This window comes from Panthera uncia, unplaced genomic scaffold, assembly GCF_023721935.1.
Source record: "Panthera uncia isolate 11264 unplaced genomic scaffold, Puncia_PCG_1.0 HiC_scaffold_266, whole genome shotgun sequence".
Lineage (NCBI taxonomy): Eukaryota > Metazoa > Chordata > Mammalia > Carnivora > Felidae > Panthera > Panthera uncia.
This window is the reverse complement of record NW_026059392.1, coordinates 9,775-34,081: the sequence shown is the minus strand read 5'-3', so window position 1 is coordinate 34,081 and position 24,307 is coordinate 9,775. Positions and strand designations below refer to the sequence as shown.

At 36.1% G+C, this 24,307-nt stretch overlaps 1 non-coding gene across 1 annotated transcript; it reads right to left on the bottom strand.

Annotated features, from left to right (window-relative positions):
* Window positions 1-313: 313 nt before the first annotated feature.
* Window positions 314-530, bottom strand: LOC125917869 (small nucleolar RNA U3). The gene has a single exon (XR_007456325.1). It is a non-coding gene; the product is annotated as a small nucleolar RNA U3 (small nucleolar RNA).
* Window positions 531-24,307: the final 23,777 nt, after the last annotated feature.

Genomic DNA, 24,307 nt, shown 5'->3' with positions numbered 1-24,307 from the left:
TTCCTTGAAAAGTGAAGTACTTATGATGTGGCAATTTAGAGAGAGAAGAGAGAAAATGTCAGCAAGCTCTTGGTTTTCCTCAGTGATAGTTCCATGTGTACAACAACTACTAAGTCTGTATTTCTCTCTCTCTTTCTCTCGCACCCACACACACACACACACACACCCACACACACACACACCCTCCCCACACACAGCATTTGTAAAGCAGAATTAATTGCCTGAACTGCAAGGAAGATTTTCTCCCTCCTTTCAACCATTTATTTTTCTCATTAAACTGGACTTACTTTTTTTTTTTTTTTTTTTTTTAGAAACCACTCAGATGGTGTCCTTTCTCTTTTATTCACCCAAAGTAGGAAAAGAACAATCATCAAGGGCAAAGAGCAGCTGTAAAAGCAGCACTCAAAGCCAGCTTCATGCTCAGGAAAGGACACTGCATCTCCTTCTCATGATTTCTGGTATTCCTCACGTTCAGAGAATCTTCTCTAGTAATGAACTATAGAAATGACCCCTGAAAGTATTATAGTCTTTAACTGGACTTACAATAACACTATTAAAAGTCTTTTTGTATACATTCCTCATTAATGCCCTTTATACTCTTCATGCATTTCTGTCTTTGAGCCATTTGCTCTTTGTACAAGCATGTTTACACTGAGATTGTTTCTCTTCTGGGAATGTCCTTAAATTCATCCTTATTTACCAAAATCCTCATTGTCTCTCATATTCATGTATCAGGTACTTTATCAAATATTCTCTCATTTCCACTAAAATAGTGGATCTTTCCTTTCTCTTTGCTTCCAAGATTTTGTTGCGTTTCTTTTATATTTGTGACAATTGGCCCTACACAATGATTAAATGCCTCCTTGTCTTTCTTCCCATCTAGGCTGTAAAATCTGTAAACTTCTTCCATTAAAAGTCAGGCTTTACATATATATTTGGAATGCACAGAGCATTAGCAGATGTCTGCCAACCAGTACTCAATGCATGTTTATTAACACAGCATCAATGCTGTCATTCCTCTGGAAATGTAATCTTGCCTCTCTGCTTATGGAAATTTTCTGTCCTTCGGAAATCAGCTCTTTCTCGTCATCATCTGGTGACCCCAACCCTCAGTGATGTCTCTTTTTCCTAACTGGAAAGTTGTTTGGAGGATCAAAGGAGCTAAGATACAAGGAGAGTGTCTGGCACAGAGTCAGCACTATGTAAGCATTAGCTCTATGAGTTTCATTTATAGTTTGTAATGCACAGAGAGGTGATATACTCAAGAGTACCTGGTGGATAAGTGGTAGAGTGAAATGGAGATGTGGGGCCCCTGGCTTTCCATCTGGGTCTGTGATAGATTTCTCTAAGTCACTGAATCTTTCCCAAGATCCCTGTGACCCTGGCTGCTTGGTTAAGGAAGTATGCATAAAGAACACTCTAGAAAACAGACCATTTATTATTAGCTAGAGCCTAGTTCTGCTCTTTGAGAAAGAACTTTGACTTCTAGCCTAAGTTCTAAATTAAAATTGAATAAACAATTTTCTTGATCCTTTACATTGAGCCCTGACCTCATTCTTGAATGTTTTTTAAAGAGAGAGAGATATATCCCACAAGGATTGAGCTTACTTAAGACATCTCTTACTGTAAATATGGGAAGGATTAGAATATTATTTTCATTTAATTACTGCCTATTATTTCCCAGGAAAATATTACAAATATTTGCAATATTACAATTATTTGCCAGGCAAATAATACAAATATTATCTCTGCTTCTTACTGCAATAATATATGGGGAACACTGGTATCCCTATTTAACTGATGAGAGAAAAGAAGCTCATGGCCTGTAAATGACTTGCCCAAATGTATTCAATAAAGGTAAGATGACAGAGTGTTAAATATGCCTGATTCCTGCCTCAAATAACAAGTGTTCAAATTTTGGGTTTATCATTTATCAATTATGTGATCTTCTTTAGTTACTTAGGCCTTAGTTTCTTCAAGTGTAAGTGGGGTGATAACATTATCCACGATATGTTGTTGCTGTAATGACTAAGACTTTATAAAAGGTTTAAAAATGTCAGATTTAAATGAGAGGTAATATAATTTCATTCCAAATCTATGCGTTAGCCTCTACAAGCATGATGCAGCTTCTATTCAATTAATTCAAAAAATATTTATTCAGCATCTGTTCTAGGCTCTTGGAGTAAAGTCAGTGAACAAAACGGGCAAGGACTGTTGCCCTTGTGCAGCTTATGTAAGAGCAAGAAAAGACAGTCAATAAACAAAATAAAGAGGTAGATTATTTCACATTTTTAAAGAAGATGACAGTGTTATGGGAAATTAAAATGTAGGGAAGGTGGATTGAAAATATCTAGAGGTGCAATTTGTTTTTTTTTTTAATTTTTAGAAAATGTTCATTTTTGAGAGAGAAAGAAAGAGAGAATGCAGGGGAGGGGCAGAGAGAGAGGAGGACAGGATATCTGAAGTGGGCTCTGTGCTGACAGCAGAGAGCCTAATCTGGTGCCCAAACCCATGAACCATGAAATCATGGCCTGAGCCAGATGCTTAGCCTCCTGAGCCACCCAGGCACCCCATGGAGATACAATACCAAGTGGATGATCAGAGTATAGCTTACAAAATGGATTACAATTGAAACAAGACTTGAAGACAATGAGGGGGATGGGGAACTTTCCAGGAAGAGAGGTTTTGCACAAAGTTCCTTATGTGGTTTGTTACCTGATATGTTTGAGCAACAGCAAAGAGGTGGTCACAGCAATAGCAGGTGTGGTCACAGCAATAGCAGGTCCTGTAAAATGTTGTAAGCCCTCATGAAGACTTTTATTTTTACTGTGCAGAGGAGTGAAATTACCTGATGAGTTTTAAAGGGATACCTCTGGCTATTGCATTAAGAACAGATCATAAGGGAATGAGAGCAGAAGCAAAACAATCAATTAGAAGGTGACTTCAACAACACATATGAGAGATGTGGTGGCTCAGACCATGGTGGGAGCAAAAGAGTGGTAGAAAGTGATAATCTGGAAAAAAAAAAAAGAAGTGATAGCCTGCAGGTGGATCCAATAGGATTTCCTTTCATAGTAGTTGTGGATACGAGAGAAAGCGTAGATTTGAAGATGGCACAAAAAATTTTAGTCTGAACAAATGGAATGGGTGAATAGTCAACATGGTAAAGATGGCTTTCAGCAGATTTTGTTGGGAATTGGCATTAAAGAAAAGATCAGAAATTCTGTTTTGCACATGCTGAATCTGGAATGCCTGCTGAATCTGGGATGCCAGTAGGAAGGGTTCAGAAGTTGTTCATCTTTATTTTGGCTATTTTAGCTTATGTACTTGCCAATGTTTTCCCTTCAGCTTAATGTTGCCTTCTTAATTCTTCCATTTATTTTCTATCACTACCTAGGTTGTGTATTTGGTAATAAAGGGGCTTTATGATGTAATTATTCTAAATAACTTGTAATGCTGAAAAACTGAAACTTATTAAATCCTTTTTCCTGATTGATTGATTAATTCAAATATTAAGTTCTCTTTTGCATTAAAGACAAGAAAACATCATTTCATTGAAAAGTAATTGAACTGTATCCATTGTCATCTTTTATTTGCAAGATATAGTTCTATAAATCTGTTTTTGCATAAAACATATATTAGCAGAGTACATATATGTGCAGAAATTTTTTTACATATTTTTGTTTATTAATTCATTCTAGGATAGATATAATTATATTTATTTAACTATGCAATTTATAATTAAAATATTTAACTTTAAAATATTTAATATAATACACAATACATTTAATATAATATTTAATTACAATTAAATATTAAATTAATTTAATTATTATTATATATTTTGCAAGCAAATTATTTACTTAAGCAAGAAAAAATAATTTATTGAAAGAATAACAGTAGTCTATAAAAATAAAAGAACAGATCAGCTCCTGGAAAGACAAGAACTAGTCATTTTAGTAAAAAAATGTAGACTTTGGTTTTACTTTTTAAAGAAAGTATCAAATGAAGCATACCACATGTGCTGATGATGCCGGTTACTCAAGCATTCATCTTTCTACTTTTGATTCTGGGGTTTCGTTCCCTGGAATTCTAATGGAAAAGGCAGGGTACAAATGAAGACATGGCCCTCTTTGGAAATACCAACACTCCAAAGAGGGAATATACTATTACCCCTCCAGTAGCAATTTGTGGGTTTATGAAAGAACACATGTCAGAGAAAGACTTGCTTATGGATTTGAGGGAGATTGCAATATCAAGTAAATGTAATGACATACTTTAGCAAATGCACATGTCCATAGAACTATGACATATACTTAGAGAAATGAGAAAAGATTGAAAAAAATTTAACAGATATTTACCTTTAAAAATGGGCAAATATGTATTTTTGCTTCCCATGAAAGATAAGATTTAGTTTTTCAGGAAGCTCTTATTTTCTTTCCTCCCTCCTCCTCTCTTCTCAATTTGTTTGTAGGATAAGGAGCTCCATTTCTGCACATTGCTTTTGTAGAGAAATTGTTGTGCTTTTTAATTGTCAGACCAGAGTAAACTTGTTTAAGGCCAAAAGGAATTTGTCTTCTCGTGTACTGAAAGTACAGGAGACCTGAATTCAAGGTTCTAACAAAGTCATCAGAAACTGGGCTCGGTCCATTTTTATCACTGCCTTTTGCTGGCTTACCTTCATTTTCGCCAGTCACACCATACTAACTGCTAAGAAGCGAGTGAAAAAAGCACTTGTTTCTCTCCCAACTGTTACAGCAAAATACTATTTTGTAAAACTGCCTCCAATTGGGTCATATATGCCCCCGAATTAATCAGTGGATCTATGGAAATGCAATGCAGTCTTCCAGACTGATGGCCCATTTGGTAACTGGAGGAGGAGTCAGTTGAGGATGAAAGGAGCAGTGGTTTGCCAAAGAAAAATACATATGCTACTAAAAGTACCATGGTGAATGGTAAATGGCCAGAACAATAGATGCCCAGTTGAAGAACATTTAATGTGTTGAGAAGAGAACACACAGTATCTTCTCAAGAAACTTCAACAAATTTACTCCTTTTTTGATTTTCTTATTCTGGTTGTAGTATGTATCAGTATTCTCCCCGACCCAAAACCTCAAAATAGTTTTTACACATCCCTCTTCCTTGGCTCAGTCATCAAGTTCTATGAATTTATCTTTCATAATGTCTTTTGCATCTGAACTTTTCTTCCCATTGTCAGTGCCACCTTTCAAATTTGGGCTATTACTAATTCTTACCTAGGTAGTTGCGTTAGCCTCCTAACTGATCTTTCAGCTTTCAGTTTCCCAGTATTTTGCAGATACAAATAAAATTTTATTTCACTTTCTCACTTATGTTTCTATGATTGCTCAAAATTTTTATTTTATTCCTCAGTGCTGTAACATAAAGACCACTGTACTTCCTATAATATTTATCTAGGATCCAGGAATTTTATGTTTTAATTATTTTCTGCTTATTAATTGTTACTCCTATTTGTAAAAGTTATCCAAAATTGAGTTGAATTCAGTGCTAATTCTTTAACTTTCCCCACAGATCTAAAATTTCAGTAAATGAACATTATCTTATTGAAATTTTAGAGACATGGTCTTTTTTTTCCTTAAGAAAAATGATACAGTATAGAAATTGTTTTAGAGGGGCGCCTGGGTGGCTCGGTCGGTTGGGCGTCCGACTTCGGCTCAGGTCATGATCTCGCGGTCCGTGAGTTCGAGCCCCGCGTCGGGCTCTGTGCTGACAGCTCAGAGCCTGGAGCCTGCTTCAGATTCTGTGTCTCCCTCTCTCTCTGCCCCTCCCGTTCATGCTCTGTCTCTCTGTGTGTCAAAAATAAACAAACGTTAAAAAAAAAATTAAAAAAAAAATTGTTTTAGAAAAATTAGTCTGACTGGGTGTTAGCTGAAGTTAACACTGGAGGCAGAAAGACCCATTCAAGGTTACTGCTGTAATATAAGCATGATGTGGTAAAGTCTGGAGTAAACGGAGTGGGGCCTAGAAATAAAAAGGAAGACAGATTGAAAGAGAGAAATTTGTATTTTACCTCCCAGTTTAACTGTGAGAACCTTAAGGGTTAGGATTATATCACCTTTCTGTCTGCATTGAATAACAATCAATAGCCAGGTCAGAGCAAATCTTCAGTAAAGCCTGCGAATGTGAACAAAATTTTGTGACTGATGGTATATGGGAGTTTTAGTCTGAGTAATTAGGAAAAATATAGGAAAGAGTACAAAACATTTATTTAAAAAAAAAAAAAGTTTATTTATCTATTTTGAGAGAACCAGCAGGGCACAGAGAGGAGACAGAAGATCAGAAGCAGGCTCCATACTGACAGCAGAGACCCTGATGCAGGGCTCCAACCCACGAACCGTGAGATCATGACCTGAGCCAAAGTCTGACACTTAACCGGACAAACTGAGCCCCCAAAACATTCCTTCTCTTCTCTCCTCTCCTCTTCTCTCCTCTCTTCTCCTCTCCTCCCCTTTCCTCATCTCTTCTCTTCCTTTCTGTCTTCCCTTCCCTTCCCTCCCCTCCCCTCCACTCCCCTCCTCTTCCCTTCCCTTCCCTTCCCTTCCCTTCCCTTCCCTTCCCTTCCCTTCCCTTCCCTTCCCTTCCCTTCCCTCCCCTTCTCTTCCTTTACCTCCCTTCTCCTCTCTCATTCCTTTTTTCCTTCCTTCCTTCCTTCCTTCCTTCCTTCCTTCCTTCCTTCCTTCCTTTTTTTATTTTCAGAAGAAAGAAATTATTTATTTGGACTCCTGGAGGTTGTTGTTATTATGGTTGTTTCAAGAAAGGCACTATGCCAGCTTCTGAGTGATATCATGATGATTTTTCTGCTATTAAGACGATGTACCTAATACCTTTTATAAAAATACTGGTGAGGAGCCTAGCTGCTCCTTCCTGTTCCTTCAGTAAACAGTTCCCCTATTCTTGTCTTTAAAAGAAGTCTGGGGGCGCCTGGGTGGCGCAGTCGGTTAAGCGTCCGGCTTCAGCCAGGTCACGATCTCGCGGTCCGTGAGTTCGAGCCCCGCGTCAGGCTCTGGGCTGATGGCTCGGAGCCTGGAGCCTGTTTCCGATTCTGTGTCTCCCTCTCTCTCTGCCCCTCCCCCGTTCATGCTCTGTCTCTCTCTGTCCCAAAAATAAATAAAAAACGTTGAAAAAAAAATTAAAAAAAATAAAAAATAAAAAATAAAAGAAGTCTGGATGCTACCAAGATTTATGCTTCTCAGTTTTTCAGGGAGATTAAACCTGGGTTTTACTTAGAAAATCCACCATGGAAGACTCTAGGGTCATCTTTTTGTACTTACCAATAATATAAAAACATATTTTAGATGAACTGGTATAAGAGGTTCAACATTCTGTGTGAGTGTCATGTAGTGCTCACTAACAAAACTCTATACTTTATAAAGCACTTCTGCTGATAAATCATATTTAGCACTTAAAATAATTTTGTGAAATAACTGTAACAAATGTTTGAACTTCATGTTATTAATGAGGAAACTGAAATTCATGTGATATTGAAATGTATTTTTGCTTTGGTCAGCTTATCTTATGTTTTCTGGGACCTATTTTCTTTTAGGGAATTATTCTTTGCCCTCTCTAACATATTTTCCAAATCAGAGCTGCTGTAATCTTATATGACCTCATCTTTCTGGCCACAGTGATTTTTCTAAGATGGTTGCATGTCCTATGCTGGACAAATATAATAATTCATTCTCTGGCCACAGTAATTCTAGAGCCAGCAAATTCTTTCATCGAACCTGGTCAATTAAAGTCTTTCCTTTCTTGCAATTTAAAATAAGAACCATGAGGGGCTCCCCAGGTGGCTCAGTTGATTAAGCTTAGGACTCTTGACTCTTGATAGTGGCTCATATCAGGATCACCCAGTATTCGGGTTCGAGTCTCGAGTCAGGCTCTGCTCTGACAGCATGGCACCTACTTGGGATTCTCTTTCTGCCCCTCCCCAACCCCCCCCCTTCTCAAAATAAGTGAACATTAAAACTAGATTTTAAATGAGAGCCATGAAAGGGGCACCTGGGTGGCTCAATTGGTTAAGTGTTCAGTTCTTGATCTCAGGTCAGGTCATGATCTCCCAGTTCATGGATTCAAGCCTCCCATCAGACCTGCACTGACAGCAAGTAGCCTGCATGGGATTGACTCTTTTCCCTCTATGTCCCTTCTCCGTTTGCACGTGTGCACTCTTCTTCTCTCTCTCAATCTCTATCTCTCTCAAAAATAAACATTAGTAAAATAAAATAAAATAAAATAAAATAAAATAAAATAAAATAAAATAAAATAGAACCATGAGAATAGGAGGGTGAAATCGTGAGGAATGAAGTCAAGAATTGACAGAGGCAATGCTTCCCAGTATATGGGAGAAGGTGAATTGGCACACAAAGAAAAGTAGAGATGAGAGAGAAAGGTAGTACTGATTAATATCATCCAATTCCTCTGATTCATAAGGCAAAACTCTAGCTAATAGAATGGTTTAACTATACAAACTGATAAATTATACTTTATTTGGCTAATCTGGTTTATGATGGCTTTCTGTTTCATTGACTTAAGTCAGAAGAGTTTTAATACAACCGAAACTATAAACACAGTACCCCAAAACACATATTTAATTAGTGACAAATGCTGGAATAGATCCTGATTTTCTGATAGTCTAAAGTATATTTTTAAATACATGATAGTGATTACTTACATGAAGCAGACACTGTCAATACTCCACCCACATCCCCTTTGGATCCCTTTGCTACTTTCATGTGCACAAGCTCCCAGGGGACTTATCTCCCACTAGCCAGCATGATTGTTATCTTTTTTGGAGGACTATCCTCAGGTTGTTAGAACCAATTCAGCCTATGCTGCCTGAGAACCAGAAATGCCTGGGAATTATCGCCCCCTGGGGGCAGCCCTTGAAAGGACTGGCAAGTAGTAGGTCTTAATTTTCCATCTTCTGTTAAGGATAGCTCTGAGGTATGATTAATCCATACTGTTTCCAGAGTTTCCTTGAAATATTGAGTCAAAGGTACCTTCCGCTGAACTTACTTAATATTGCACCTTTACACAGCCTCCTTCCCTTTTCATTCCTCTAGCAGGTCCCCTCCCCCCACACTCACATGGAATCCTCTCAGGGTGTAATTCTAGGGAGCCCAATCAAAGATAATGGACTACCTTTTTTGCCAAGCTAAACAAGGCAACACAGAAGTTCAAGAATTATGAATGAGAGGACTCAGGTTAAGAACCTAGGTGTGAGATATCAAAAGTAGGTGCAAGAGAACTGTTTGGGAGAGGGACATGAAAAAGCAGGTACTAAGATAACCACTATAATTGTGTTATTCCTCACCTGGAAATGGGAATTAATCAGAAAATGACCTAAAAATGTGGTTCAGCTATATTTCCAGTGAATTGAAAGGGTACACCTTCTTTACATGAGCCAAACATTACAGAGCAGTATTTTACAGTGGTGTGTATCTTGGCTTACAATTTAAGGTTATAATTTATTCTTCTTGGTTTATTTCCCAGTATTCACAGCAATGTCTAGCATACCTGACTGAGGAGTATTGTTGGCTGGAATCTTAGGAAGAAATCTTTACTGAAACCGTTGTAAGAAAGTTATGATTCTTTCCAAAAGTTCAGGAGTAGAATTACTAAGCAGCTGATTTGTTGATTCTCTAAGAAGTGTTCATCCTCTTCTCCCCAAAACAAATACACAGACAAAAATATTTTCTGCATTCACCAGCCAACACCTACCTGTCTATTGGAGCCTTATTCGAGGGAACAGAGTAAAAATATGGATAATTCACTGATGTCAGTGATCATTTAAATATTCATTTAAATATTTCTAATACATATTCAAAATTTTTCTAATACACTTTCAAAACTTATTAGAGAAATACTTGTTCATCACTCTTTAATTATATTTGTATATTTTATTTTATTTTTCATAAGCCACATATTTCATAGAACAGTTCCAAGCATTTCAGATGCCTTAAATAAAAAGTTTCGTGAACGTGAGCTTCTGCTTCTCAGTGTGTTTCCTGTTTCCTGTTTCCTGAATTTACATTCATACTCAGTGTAGGCTTAGGCTTGTTGTGGGGTGTGTGTGTGTGTGTGTGTGTGTGTGTGTGTGTGTGTTTGTGTGTGTGTCTGTCTGTCTGTCTGTCTGTCTGCCTGTTCTGTCTGTTCTGCCTGTCTCTGTGTGTTACTACTTCTTGCTGTTCTCTTCATAGAATTTCCATGCGTCTAGTACTAACAGATTAACCTTTCTGTCTTGATAGTCTCTAGAGCAGGGCCATTCTAGTATTCTAGGCAATAATCAAAAGAAAAACTTCAAAAATAATAGTTTCATAAACTTTTTTGTTGTTGTTAGACTTTGAGATACTTGATGGCAGGAACCATGACTTATTCATCTTTGTATGTGAGTGTATAGAAGATGCTCAACAAATATTTGCAGAATGAATGAATAAACAGATTATGTGTAGAAAGTTCCAAATGGTTAGTCTTTCCCCCCACAACCCATTACACTCCCTGGAGAAAATAAAGTTGGGTTAGAACAGTGGGTTCTAAGACATCGACTTCTCAATGTTGGACTTGTCTCCTCCTTGAGAATATTAGTAATATATCTTAGAAGGAAGCATTCAGACAAAAGTGTGGCTCCCCCCCGCCTTTTCTGTCCCTGGAGCAGACTGTGCCCAGTAAAAAATGTGGCACAATAACTTTCAAGATGTGACCTACTCCATTTTTATTCCTTTTCATAATCTCACCAGTAATTTAAAAAGCATCGCTGATGGGGCACCTGGGTGGCTCAGTCGGTTAAGTGTCTGACTTCGGCTCAGGTCATGATCTTGCAGTCTGTGAGTTCAAGCCCCGCATCACGCTCTGTGCTGACAGCTCAGAGCCTGGAGCCTGTTTCAGATTCTGTGTCTCCCTCTCTCTCTGACCCTCCCCCATTCATACTCTGTCTCTCTCTGTCTCAAAAATAAATAAATGTTAAAAAAAATAAAAAAATAAAAAACATCGCTGTTATTTATATTTCATGTTGTAAAAGATTAGTTTACTTTGATAGAAAGATAGTGTATAAATGTAATAAGCAACTAAACATAATAAAAGTCAGTGTACAATTGCAATAGAGTGAGTATGCAAGGTTGAAGAAAGCCGTCTGGTATATCTGAAACACAGAATTTCTGACTTCCAATCCAAGGGTCTTTTCAGTAAACTACAATCCTATTCATTTCACATTTCCTGGATCAGCTGTAGCAAAAGATAAGACAATATTCTGCTCTATGCCAATTTCCCAATTCAATGTGCAAGAATTTATAATATATAAGTCAAATTTACCCAGGTTCCCAAAAGTCATGTGGGTTTCCTAAAGTCACAACAGCAGTATGAAAAGTGGAAAAGTAGCTTTAAGGCATAAAACAATATTAATGCCTGTTATTAGTTCTATGCAGGAGCAATTATTATGATTTTGCAACCTATTTTTTTGTGAAACAGTTGTCACAGGTAATATTATATAATAAATATATGAGAACTTCTTTCAGGTTAAGGGAAACATTCTAACCTCAAAATTACTACTTCAAACAAATGGAAATCTGTTCTAAATTGAGCCATTGAGAAAAACAATAGAAATCTATACTGGATTTCTGTTCTTATTAAAATACCCAAATTTAATAAGAAATTAGACAAATATTTTTTCAAAGTCTAACATCTAACACATTGTATTAAGAGATTGCTCAAGGTGCCTGGGTGGCTCAGTTAGTTGAGTGTCCCACTCTTGATCTCCATTCAGGTCATGATCCCAGGGATCATGTGGGATCCCAGGGATCCCTTGTGGGATCGAGCCCGACATTGTGCTCTGGGCTGGGTGTGGAGCCTGCTTAGGATTCTCTCTTTCTCTCTCCCTCCACACCTCTCCCCTGTTTGCACTCTTTCTCTCTATAAAATAAAATTTTAAATAAGGAGAGATATTGCTCATCTCTTAGCCCATCACATCCTGAATGCACAGTTTTTTATTTGTTTACTAATATATTCCTAGTTCTTAACATATTGCCTGACACATGACAGAAGTTCAGTGGGTATTTATTGAATTAACTACACTTAATATATCATTTTGTTATACTTATTACTGCAGTATATGTCACCGTACAATGTACCCGTATTATCTGTACTAAACTCTGTGGCCTACCTTATGATTTCAGATAACAAAGGCAAAATCTGGAGGCATGTAATATATTGTTTTTCCACATGTGTTCAATCACTGAATCATATCTCATAAAAATTAACTTAGCACTCACACTGTGTACAGCCCTCTGTTAGGTGTTGGGAGGGCCATCCAGTGAAGGATATAAAGCTAGAGAACTATCCAACCTGCCTTAAAGTAATTTATCATTGTCTTTATAAAATGTTGCTTATTATTAAAATGGTGCTTACTAAAGATAATTTTAACTTATTTAAAGAAATACGTGAAGTTTCTCAGATGCTGGGGCAAATGATGAAGCCAATCTTGAAATAAATCTTAGAAAATGTCGTTTCTCTCATACAAAGCTAATATATTTAGAATATAAATACAAAATGCTCTGATTAAAGGAGAAACAATATCATAAACTGGAAAATTTCAACACAATAAAACATATTATTTGCCACTTGGAGGATCTTAAAGATGCCCTGAAAACTGCACACGCTTATATAAATATTAGTTTTTTCTTCTGCTTAGGGATTTAGAGAATGTCCCTCTGGGTGGGAGTGTAGCTTATTTAGTTAATTTGTGAGCCCCATGAATCACGGAAATTTTGATAGTCCTTAAATAGATTTCAGAACACTTTACCAATTTTTAGAGCTTCAAACCTTTTGAAAACCTTCCATATTAGGAGTGTGTCCAAAACTATTTCAGGTTTAATTTTTTTTGTTGTTGTTATTTTTTTAATATGAAATTTATTGTCAAATTGGTTTCCATACAACACCCAGTGCTCATCCCAAAAGGTGCCCTCCTCAATACCCATTATTTCAGATTTAATTTAATTTCAAGATATTTTCTCATCGTAGTAGAAAAATGATGCCAAGGCTTTTTCTTTTCCCAAAAGGAACTGTGAGGTGTGTCGATTAAAGTAATTATATAGTGCATACACTTTTCAAATTACAATTCCCAGCACCCCAGCCCCAAGCTTCTTAAAAAATTTTTTTTAATGTTAATTTTTGAGAGAGAAAGAGAGACAGAGTGTGAATGGGGAAGGGGCAGCAGGAGAGGGAGACAGAATCTGAAGCAGACTCCAGGCTCCAAGCTCCAAGCTATCTGCACAGAGCCTGACGCAGGGCTCAAACCCACCAACTGTGAGATCATGACCTAAGCCAAAGTCGGATGCTTAACCGACTGAGGGCCCAGGTGCACCACCATCCCCAAGCTTCTTATATGCCACCAGCCCTGCTTTTGCAAATCACTGCAACATTTGAATTTGAGAACTCATAAAATTTTTACTTTGTACTTCCTCATTTCCATTTGTACTTTGAAAAAAATTCTCATTACTGCTGCTCCACTATATTTCAGTGTAGGCCTTAGGCCTGAGTTGTCCAGAACATATACCAGTGCACATCTGGGCATTTTTCATGCCTGTTCTCATTGTCTGATGCAAGAGTATACGACTCTTCCACTCTCTTTTCAGACTATTACCATTAGTTCACTGCTTCTTTTTTATTACCACTTCTTTGGTCAAATGAGGGGAACCTTATGCCAATATCAAAATATGTTTCTACTTTGATAAATTTTATTTCTTTGGAATTGTGTAAGCATGACATTCACTTGCACTCTCTTTTGATTGTCCCTTTTAGATTAAGGGATGGTAACAGATAAGAAGGGCCTATTTCTTGAAGTTGACAAGCCCAAAGATGAACTGAAAACACACTGTTTGTTTGCTGTTAATCACCACACAAAAGTAGCAATGATAAAAATTACATGCAAAGAGGGGCACCTGGGTGACTCAATCGGTTAAGCGTATGACTCTTGATAATCGACACAGGTGGTGATCTTGCAGTCTAGGGATTGAGCCTTGCATTGGGCTCCATGCTGAGCATGGAGCCTGCTTGGGACTCTCTCTCTCTCTCTCTCTCTCTCTCTCTCTCTCTCTCTCTCTCTCTTCTCCTCTCCCTCTCTCCCTCTTCCCCTCTCCCCTGCTCATGCTTTCTCTCTCAAAATAAATAAATAAATTAAAAAAAAAATTACAGGCAGGGCTGCTTGGGTGGCTCAGTTGGTTGAGCGTCCGACTTCGGCTCAGGTCATGATATCCCGGTCTGTGAGTTTGAGCCCCACGGGGGGCTTTGTGCTGACAGCTTGGAGCCTGGAGCCTGCTTCCGATTCTGTGTCTCCCTCTCTCTCTGCACCTCCCCCGCTCATGCTCTCTCTCTCTCCGTCAAAAATAAATAAACATTTAAAAAAAAATTACAGGCAAAGTAATATAATGCATTTAAAACAGGTTTTATGATATTTTTCTGGAAAAGAGAAGGTCCAGAAAATATTAATGGTATAAGGAATTAGATCATTGATTTAGTTATAGAAGCCCTTACTATTGGATTTAGGGTTACAGAATGGTTCATTCTTAGAAACTTAGGCAGGCTCAAGTTCTATTCTAATCACATGCTAGCTATCCAGTCTTACTGTAGTGGCCCTCTGTTAATTGGAGTTCTACCTCACTTTCTACCTTTTCCAGTCAAAGTCCCCAACTTTACTTTGGTCTTTTATCTCTTCTACATTCTCTTTCTGTATATTTAGATTGGTTCTCATCCTTGACTCAAGAGTCGGAGTAAGAGAATTTACACAGAGTTAACTGGTGGATCGTATTGCTTCAGATCACAATGCTTAGGCGTGGGCATGAGACATGATCAGGGCAAGTAAGAGGCAGTGAGGCTTCTCTTGGAACTGCTAGCGCAGAAGTGGTGCTCTATCACCGTGCGTTACTTGAGAGACGTCCAGGCTAGGTGCTGTAGCAGCTGCCTCTTTGCCACCTGTAGCCTGAAATTGAAGTCCATTAGGGAAGGTGTTGCTGACAGGAGGTGTAAAAGTGAGTCCTGATGACATTATTTGTGCCCTGTGTTCCCTTGTGCCAAAGATAGGCCCTATTTCGAGAATTCTCAGAACCAATAAATTCCTTTTTTGCCTAAGTCATTTGGAGATGGTTTTGATTTATGTACTTATACTTCAGTGTTTGTAATAAACAATGCTCACTCAGATTTTGATATCAGAATGTAGGAAAGTTAGAAGTAATATTTTCTAAAATTTTAAAACTTGTTGAGTAGAAAAAATATATACAGTGGTGAGGTACTTTGTATCCTAGGCTGGGAGATTGGTAATTTTTTTTCTTTACAGTAAAATAGCTAACTAGAATATGCAGTAGCATATTAGATCATGGAATTTAAACAATGAGTCTATTACGGCTGCAGAATATGGTTGCTTTGTTTTGTTTTTGGTAGAAAAAATTTAGCATGCTGGAGTATGTTAGTTACATTTTGAACTTAGTAAAAGACACTCAGAAATCAAAAAGGCTTAGTTAAAACTCGTCTATCTGGAAGCAGGGAAAAAAGGAAATATACTTGTTCTACAAAAACCAATTTTGCCTAGGGCTTGCTATTTACGATGTTTGAAGTACCAGAAATCTTAGTCTTTGTGTGATGGAAATGCTACCCAAACTAACAATCAGAGGCAAGGTGGCAGGTAATATCAAGATCATCATGTTCTATACTCCTGCATCACAAGGGGACAATTGCTTCTGTAGAGTTGTGGCCGAAAAGAGAAGATTGTATAGAGTTTTGTCTACCCAGGCTTTCAAACTACCCATTGAGTTGAAAAGAGAAGATGTAAATTCCAGAGCTAACACAGCATACTGCTGCTCAATAAAGTCAGAGACTGAAGATGCACTGGGAAGGCTTTTAGTTTTATTAATTTTCATTTGGGACTTCTGATACTTGCAATTTGAAGTGTCCTTCACTGTTAAATTGAGTCTCAGAGAGCTTTGGTTTCTTATAGATAATATAGGAATGACAATAACTTTCTTCCAAGATAAATTTAAGGATTAAATTAGACCATATAAGTTGGAGGATTAAGCACCTTGTCTGGTCCATAGTTGAGACTTGATATCGCAACAAATATTATTGGTGTAGGTAGTTCAAAGTTCCAGAAAAGAAGGTTTAGGATAATTTAAACTGTAATAATTTATATAGCGAATAGTAAACCTGTGGAATTCATTACTTCAAGAACTAGTACTCATGGTAAATACATTTTTAAAAATAACAGACCCACAATGGATTATTAGTAAAGCTAAGATTTTCTATACATACATTAGTAGCAACATGTGATTCCAGTGCTGATACCACTATTATTTTACATTGTAAATATTTTTTTGTTTATCTTTAATGTTTATATTTATGTTTTTTTCCCCAGCTAGGTTATCTTTGCACCATCAATATTAATATACTGCTTGATCATAGTAGGCAACTAATTTATGTTTGTTGATTGTATCCATATATGAGTTAATTAACTAATGAAAATTCTTTTCTCTTGTAAGCATCAAAACAGAACCATATTTAGAGCGTATTTTCAGCATAAATCTAATCAAAGTAATTTTTTTCAATGTAAATGCTTACTTAAAATCCTCAATAAATTTGTGCATAAAAGATACCCTTAATCCCTTATTTATGCTGGTGGAGTTTTACCATGATACTGAGTGTTATCTGTTTTTCTTTCTAAGGGTCTTTTATACTGAGTCTTCTTGTACTACTTTTTCAGTCTGTTGAATTATTTATCATGATCCCCAGCCTTGGGCCAGGCCTAACTAACTATACTAAGAAGAATTACAAATTTTTGGTGAAGGTACTTGACAAATAAGAGTGGGGTGAACCATAGGAGCAAAAGTAGAAGTAACTAACAAGGAATAAAAAATTAAAGTGAAATAAAGCTAAAAAAATTAATTAAATTTAGTGAATTGAATTTATTTTCAGAATGGAAAAGTTAGGAATATGGTAGAAGTAATCCCAGTATAATTTATTGTAGTATAGCTATGTTTCTTATTCTAGACTTTCCTGAAAGTAACCATTTTATTGTTTTCAATATAGTGTATAATGAAATGAAATTTAATTTTTCTGTTTTTGTAAGATGTCCTACGCATAGAAAAATTATCTTTATTGGACTATATATTTTAATTTTGCATTAAAAACTTGGCATTTACATACAACATATTCAAAAACTTTCACTGTGTACTCTTTATGCTTTAGGTAGTATCTTGGTTCAGAGGATACCACAACCCTTGCCTTAAGAAGCAATAAACAAAAATGATAAGAAAGTAGATAATGACAATGCAAAAAGTGAAGTGTTATGATAGTGAAGGCACAGAGAATGTGTACCTGAACTAGACTGGGAAAAAGTTGGGAGACCTTAGAAAGTCTTCTGAGCTGAGTCTTGAAGGAAGAGTTAGCCAGGTCAAATGCGATTGGGGTTGGGATCTGGGAAATCATTCTTTCTAAGAAGCTACAATTTGTGACCATAGTAGAGAGAGAGTATGGGGGATTTAAGAACTGCAGATAATTTAGTGTAATTGGGGGCCACATTAGATAAATGAAGGTAGAAACACTGGTAATGACTAAATTACAGACAGCCTCAGATACCTGCTAAGGTTTGAACTTAATTTCAAGGCTGCCAGTATGTATTGAATGGCTTAAATAGGTGGATATGACATGATCCACTTGGTTTTTTTAAAGAATTCCTGAAGGGATGACGAGAATGTATAAGAAGGGGCAAAATGATAAGCAGGAGATCAGTTTAGCAAGCAGTACTAATTCAACCAAGATATTATGCTTGCCTAAACCAAATTAATGGTGTTAGGATGGAAAGGAGATGAACTGAAGAAGTATTAATAAACACAATCTATAATTTTCTGTCTAATTGAATGTTGGTGGTGAGGTGCAAATTTTTTATCTCAGAAAATTAATATATGCAGGTTTCACTCATTAAGATGATTGTAAGATGAGTTTGATATTTGTATATGTTAAATTTGAAGCTCTTTTGGGACATTTAAGTGAAAATATCAGGCAATTAATTTTTCTGAAAAATATGTAACCAAGTTTTTATCATTAAATGTAACGGTAAATGTCCTGGGGCCTTCTGGGAAGGATTCTCTTCCTTGATTTAAAAAAAAAAAAAAAGGAATTCCAACCCTTCTTTCCTGTTCCAACATTGATTTATAGGGACCTGATGCTTGGAACTGCAGAAATATTCTTTTAACCATTAGGGAAAAACAAGGAGAATCACGAAGAACTGGAAACAAAGCCCTGATATTATGAAGCTACTGGATTTGCCATTCAACTATGGACTATTTTAGATGAGATAATAAAAACACTTGTTGTTTGAGCAACTTTTCTTTTTTGTTATTTGCAACTGAAGGCATTACAACCTGATGATTGAGAGGTGATTTGAAGATAATTCAGTGGAATGAGTATAGGGAACTTTTTAAAAAGCTGAATTGTGATTAAGAAGGGAGAGATGTGGGGCGCCTGGGTGGCGCAGTCGGGTGAGCGTCCGACTTCAGCCAGGTCAGGATCTCGCGGTCCATGAGTTCGAGCCCCGCGTCGGGCTCTGGGCTGATGGCTCAGAGCCTGGAGCCTGCTTCAGATTCTGTGTCTCCCTCTCTCTCTGCCCCTCCCCCGTTCATGCTCTGTCTCTCTCTGTCCCAAAAATAAATAAAAAAAAAAAAGTTGAAAAAAAAAATAAAAAGAAAAAGAAGGGAGAGATGCTATTATTTAGATGGAGATATGGCATTAAGTAAAAGTTATCTTTTTTCTTATTTAATAGGCAAGACTTAAGAATATCTAACTACTGACATTACAGGGAAAATTACAATTGAAAGAGAAATTTAAGGCTAGAGAGTATAATGTATGGAGTTGATTGAATAGGAGAAGCCTTTGGGGGAAGGAATCCTCATTCTGTCTGATAGCAAGATGGCATAGGTAGATGAACATACGGCTGACTGGTACATGAATTTCATTACTTTTATTCAGTTTTACTTATTGTTTTTATTTTGTTCAGTAACCAAAACAGAATTTTCTATTTTGGATCATCACTGATTGAGATTTTCAAGGATTTCTCTTTTCCATCATCAGAGAATGCCCTCCAGAAAAAAATAAGGTATCATTAATATGTATATTTCCAGGTGTGGGAGTGCCTGCACATTTGGAATGAGACAGGCAGCAACTGATTGTGTCAGTAATTGTCAAAATCAGATTTCTGTGGCCAGCTGGCTTATCGAAGCACATATTGTTCTGGAGAACCTAGGAGTCAAATTGGTACCAGCTGAGGAGACAGATATTGGGATGAAGGCCAAACTAAATAAAAAGATATAAGAAAAGGACAAATTCTGAGTAGAAGAGAAAAATGGAGCATACCAGAGAGTTATTTGATAGTTGTTTTTAAAGATACAACTGAAGAGGTTTGCATTTGCAGCCTCAAAGCCTGAAAAGCGTTCTCTTATTACACTCAAGGGGAGGAATGGAAGCATTTCAACTGGCTGCAGTAGGAACATACCGAGAAACCTCAGTCTGTTACGTACACAATTTCCATAAACTGACATTCTGCATTTGCTCTTTCTTAACTAGATGATACCAAGAAATGAAACCCAACATCCGTCACTGTAATTAACTTGAGTATACAATGACAGTATTTGCTTCCCCTAAAGTGACAACTGATATTAAACTGTTACTGAACATTGAAAAGTTAGAATTGATTCTTAAGTGAAACAATAGAATGAAGGTATGCTTTTTATGTAGAAATATACCCCTCCTACAAGATTCTGTACATACAAATCCATGCCTTTAACATTGTTTCCAGATGTACTTTTGGCAAACTTTTTTTTTTGTTGTTTAGTTAGACCTGTTTCTTAAGCCATGTGAAAGATTATATATTACCGAATAGAACCATTTTTGAGGCTTAAGGTTGAAATAGGAGATACTAGTGATTACATATTTAAGTGATTTGCCATTCTGGAGTGATATCAAGTGCAAGAATAATAATGACCCCACCCATAGCTTAATTACTTTACATACAAGCCAAAAAAAATCAAAAATCAAATTAATCTTTCCTTGATTTATGTGTACTGAAAGCAATGGGAAACCATTAATGAAGCTGTACATCTTTCAAAAATTGATTAACCAGGTAGAGGGGAACTGGCAAGTCTTCAAAAAAAATTTACTTAGTGTTTGGGCCAAAACTGTAAATTATTTTCAAATTATTTGCAGTGTACATTTCAATGCTCCATTGAACTAAGAAGAAATGTATTTGTTCAGCTGGAAGATGTTCCTCTTGGCACAATATCAAATTTACAAAAGCAAAGAGAGAAAGTGAAAAAATTTTGAACATTTTGAGTATAAGGAAGTAATATCATGAAATGTAATACAGAGTATATTTTACAAAGAATTAAGTATTTCTTTTCTGTATTTTTATGTTTCTGAGAACACCATTCAAATTTGCCAAATAGCTGAATATTTGAAAAGTATTTGATTTTGTTATAAGTGAGACACTAATATTTACACATTGTAAATGCCTTTCCTACTACTTCCATCTTTCTTTCCTTCCCCCTGTATTTCTATTTTTTTTAACCTACGTCACTAGAATGTTAAATAAATTGTCATTAATAAGTTAGTGATGCCAGGCTGAAAAATAAATAAATGAACACTTGTTTGATAGATGTTGGAATTAAAAAAAGCAACTTCTTTTAATTTATCTTTTTATGTTCTCACTTTATAAAAGTTATAGATATTAAACTCTGCTAAATGCAGAGTAAGGTAATGAAAAACTAAAACAGTATCTTCTATCATCTCACTACCCAAACATTACCAGTAATAGTATAACTTTTTCTAACCTTTAATTTTGTCACTAGGCTTTAAAAAATTGAAGTGCTTGGTATAATACTTTGTATGTAATTCGTATCATGGTATTTCAGTAAAAATTACATGAAAATATATATCTTTTTAATGGTTGTGTGATAACCTGTTTAGTGAACATTTAGATTAATTATAATATTTCCCTGCATTCAGTATTATTGATGATGTTTTATAATACAGGTATATTATTTATAATAGTTCCCTCAAATTAGTTAAAAAAATACTTATTGTATGGCTATTTTGTGCTAAGTTCAGAGATGTTAAGACACAATCCCTACCTTAAGAAGAGTATAACAGTGGAGAAGAAGCCCTGCATTGGGCTCCATGCTAGGCATGGAACCTGTTTGAGATTCTCTCTCTCCCCCACCCCACCCCCATCGCTCCCCCGCCCCAGCTCACACGCGCTCTCTCTCTCTCTCTCTCTCTCTCTCTCTCTCACACACATAAATAAAAATACTCATACTTAAAAAAAAAAGTGTCATTTAAATAGACTATTCTCTTCCCCTATCACCCCAAACTTGATAAGTTATGTGGGATTCTGTTCATGAGTCTTTTCAAAATTCCCTAGAATAGCAGGACATTCAAATGAATAATGATCCCAGGTGTTCTGCCCATTCATCCAGAAGGCTATACCTTTGCACATAGGCTCTCTTCCTTTCCTGACTTTCATGCTTCTGTTAAAAGAGCTACAAAACCTGATAAGGACATAGGATGATAAAGAGTAGATTATTAGTTAAAAGTGATGACAGGTCAGGGGCGCCTGGGTGGCTCAGTCAGTTAAGCATCCGACTTCGGCTCAGGTCATGATCTCATGGTCCGTGAGTTTGAGCCCCACGTCGGGCTCTGTGCTGACAGCTCAGAGCCTGGAGCCTGTTTCAGGTTCTGTGTCTTCCTCTCTCTGACCCTCCCCCATTCATGCTCTGTCTCTCTCTGTCTCAAAAATAAGTAAACGTTAAAAAAAAAAAAAAAAAAAAAGTGATGACAGGTCAGTCGAACATTTACCTGAAAGAGAAGACTGAGGGTCACCACTAGAATTCTGTTATGCAACTAAGGAGTATAGCTAGGGTCTAGATTTACTAAAGACATGAAGTTTTTGGTTCTAGTTGCTTGACTTAGGGTTGATTTACCTTTGAGTATTGAAATAGACACTTGTATAAGCAAGGGCACATTGTATATGTTATTAGTTATTTGGTCCATGTGTGGGGATGTAAATATGCTTGTCACATGGGTCAAACTGAAAATGTTAATTTATTTAGTAAACATGTCTCATTGGTGCTATGAAAAAACATGCTGTAATGTCCTATGAGCTTTACGATATCAAAAACTCCATTTTTGTTGTGCAGTGATATAACAAAGATATAAAGAAGAAAATGATTTCTCCAATGCACATTATACTCCAGTGACTCTCTAAAGAGGTGACATTTTCACACTTCTATATTTTTATTAATGCTATACCCTCCCCCATCTTTTCAAAGCTAATAAATACCTTTTTATCTTTTTCTAAAATTTTTAATTAGTTAATTAATTTTCTTTATTTTCACTTGTTTTATTTTGTATTTTTTTTAAATTTACATCCAAATTAGCATATAGTGCAACAATGATTTCAGGAGTAGATTCCTTAGTCCCCTTTCCCATTTAGCCTATTCCCCCTCCCACAACCCCTCCTGTAACCCTCAGTTTGTTCTCCATATTTGAGTCTCTTCTGTTTTGTCCCCCCTCCCTGTTTTTATATTATTTTTGTTTCCCTTACCTTTTTATCTTTTAAAACAGCTAAATGAAAATCCTTGTGCCAAAAGTCACCTCTATCAAAACATTTATGTCATTTTGTCATAATTATTTAGTGCCTAAGTTAGAACATAGATTTCGCAAGAATGAATTTAAAAAGAAGGTCATTGAATGAAAACATTCAGTAGAAAAGTCTAAACTCTGATGTTTTGAATATGTGTTTGTATATTAACCAGTCTAGACTTCAATTTGCTCATGTATTAAAAAAAGTACATTTCAACTTGAATATCATGTATATATGATGGAGCACTGGTCACTGCAAGTCAACTACTAATCTGAAATAGCAGAAGTAGTGCTGCTAGTTAATCTCTGCTAAACTTTTAATTTACATTATATTTGAAATAGGAAATTATTTTTCTTTTCTTTGAAGTTGATTGTATTAGTAAAGGATTGCTTTTTATTTTATACTACTTAAGCTTTACTTTTCGATTTTGTTATCTTTCTACTCAAATTTCTTAATTTGTTTCCAAATACGATCAGATATTTCCATTTACCATCATTAATTAGCTCACATTCTCTACTCTTCTTTGAATAGATATTTAATTACATTGTTTAATACTTAGAAAATGTGAATGTGGTTATTGTTCTCAGAGTTCTACTTTCTTTCCTTGGTTCCAAACAAATCTTTTCCAATTTCTCAAACACTTGTGTAGCTATAAACGCTTATCTTTGGGTTTTTGTTTGGCCTAATTATTTACTCTAAATATTTCTGAAGACTCATCTTCCTGATTTCACCTTAAGTTCTGCAAGTGAAGTGTAAAGAAAGCAAATGCAGCAAAAAGCAACTGTATTTGCACAAGAACATTGAGCTATTTAAGTTACTAACCTATTGGGGCATGTGTAAAATGCCACAGCAGTTGGCAATGCTTAATTAAAGCATTAATAGTAAATGGAAGCATTTAGATTTATATATCATTTGAGGAAACTAACTCAATAGGCACTGAACAAAATTCATAAAAAACAGCTTAATTATATATATATTTTTGGCAAGAAAACAGGATAGTTTTTTCAAATTTGAAAATCCCATGGAGATTTCAGCAGGGTGTCTATGAAACTAGTGACTATGTATTACCCTTCGTGTAGCAGGAATTCATTCAAAACAATTTTATCAAAATATGTTGACAACATCACTAATGGATAACATTAGTTGAAAAGTAAAAGTTAGAATGTGAGTAATATTAAATAAATTATTTACTGCAAAAATAAATTGCATCCTCCTTTTAAAGGACAAAAAAGTGACAACTTCGAAAATTACATTAACTGTGAGATCATGACTTGAGCCAAAGTCAGATGCTTAAGCCACTGACCCACCCAGGCACCCCTTAAATTAGTTTTTTTTTAATTAAATCATACTTGTCCAGTGGAGGGACTTTAAATAGCACATTTTTTTTTCTGCTTCCTAAAACATTTTCCTTTTTATGTATTTCTTAAATACCTTGAACATATTGCCTCTGAAAATGCTTTTTTGACTTCTTCAAGAATAATTAAACATGGTCTAAATTCACAGATTTAATTAAGCCAAAAATGTCATAAAATAGGGATACACAGTAACAGTCTCATGTAGGAGGTAGAACAAAGATGGAAATGAAATAAGAAAATTGGGTAT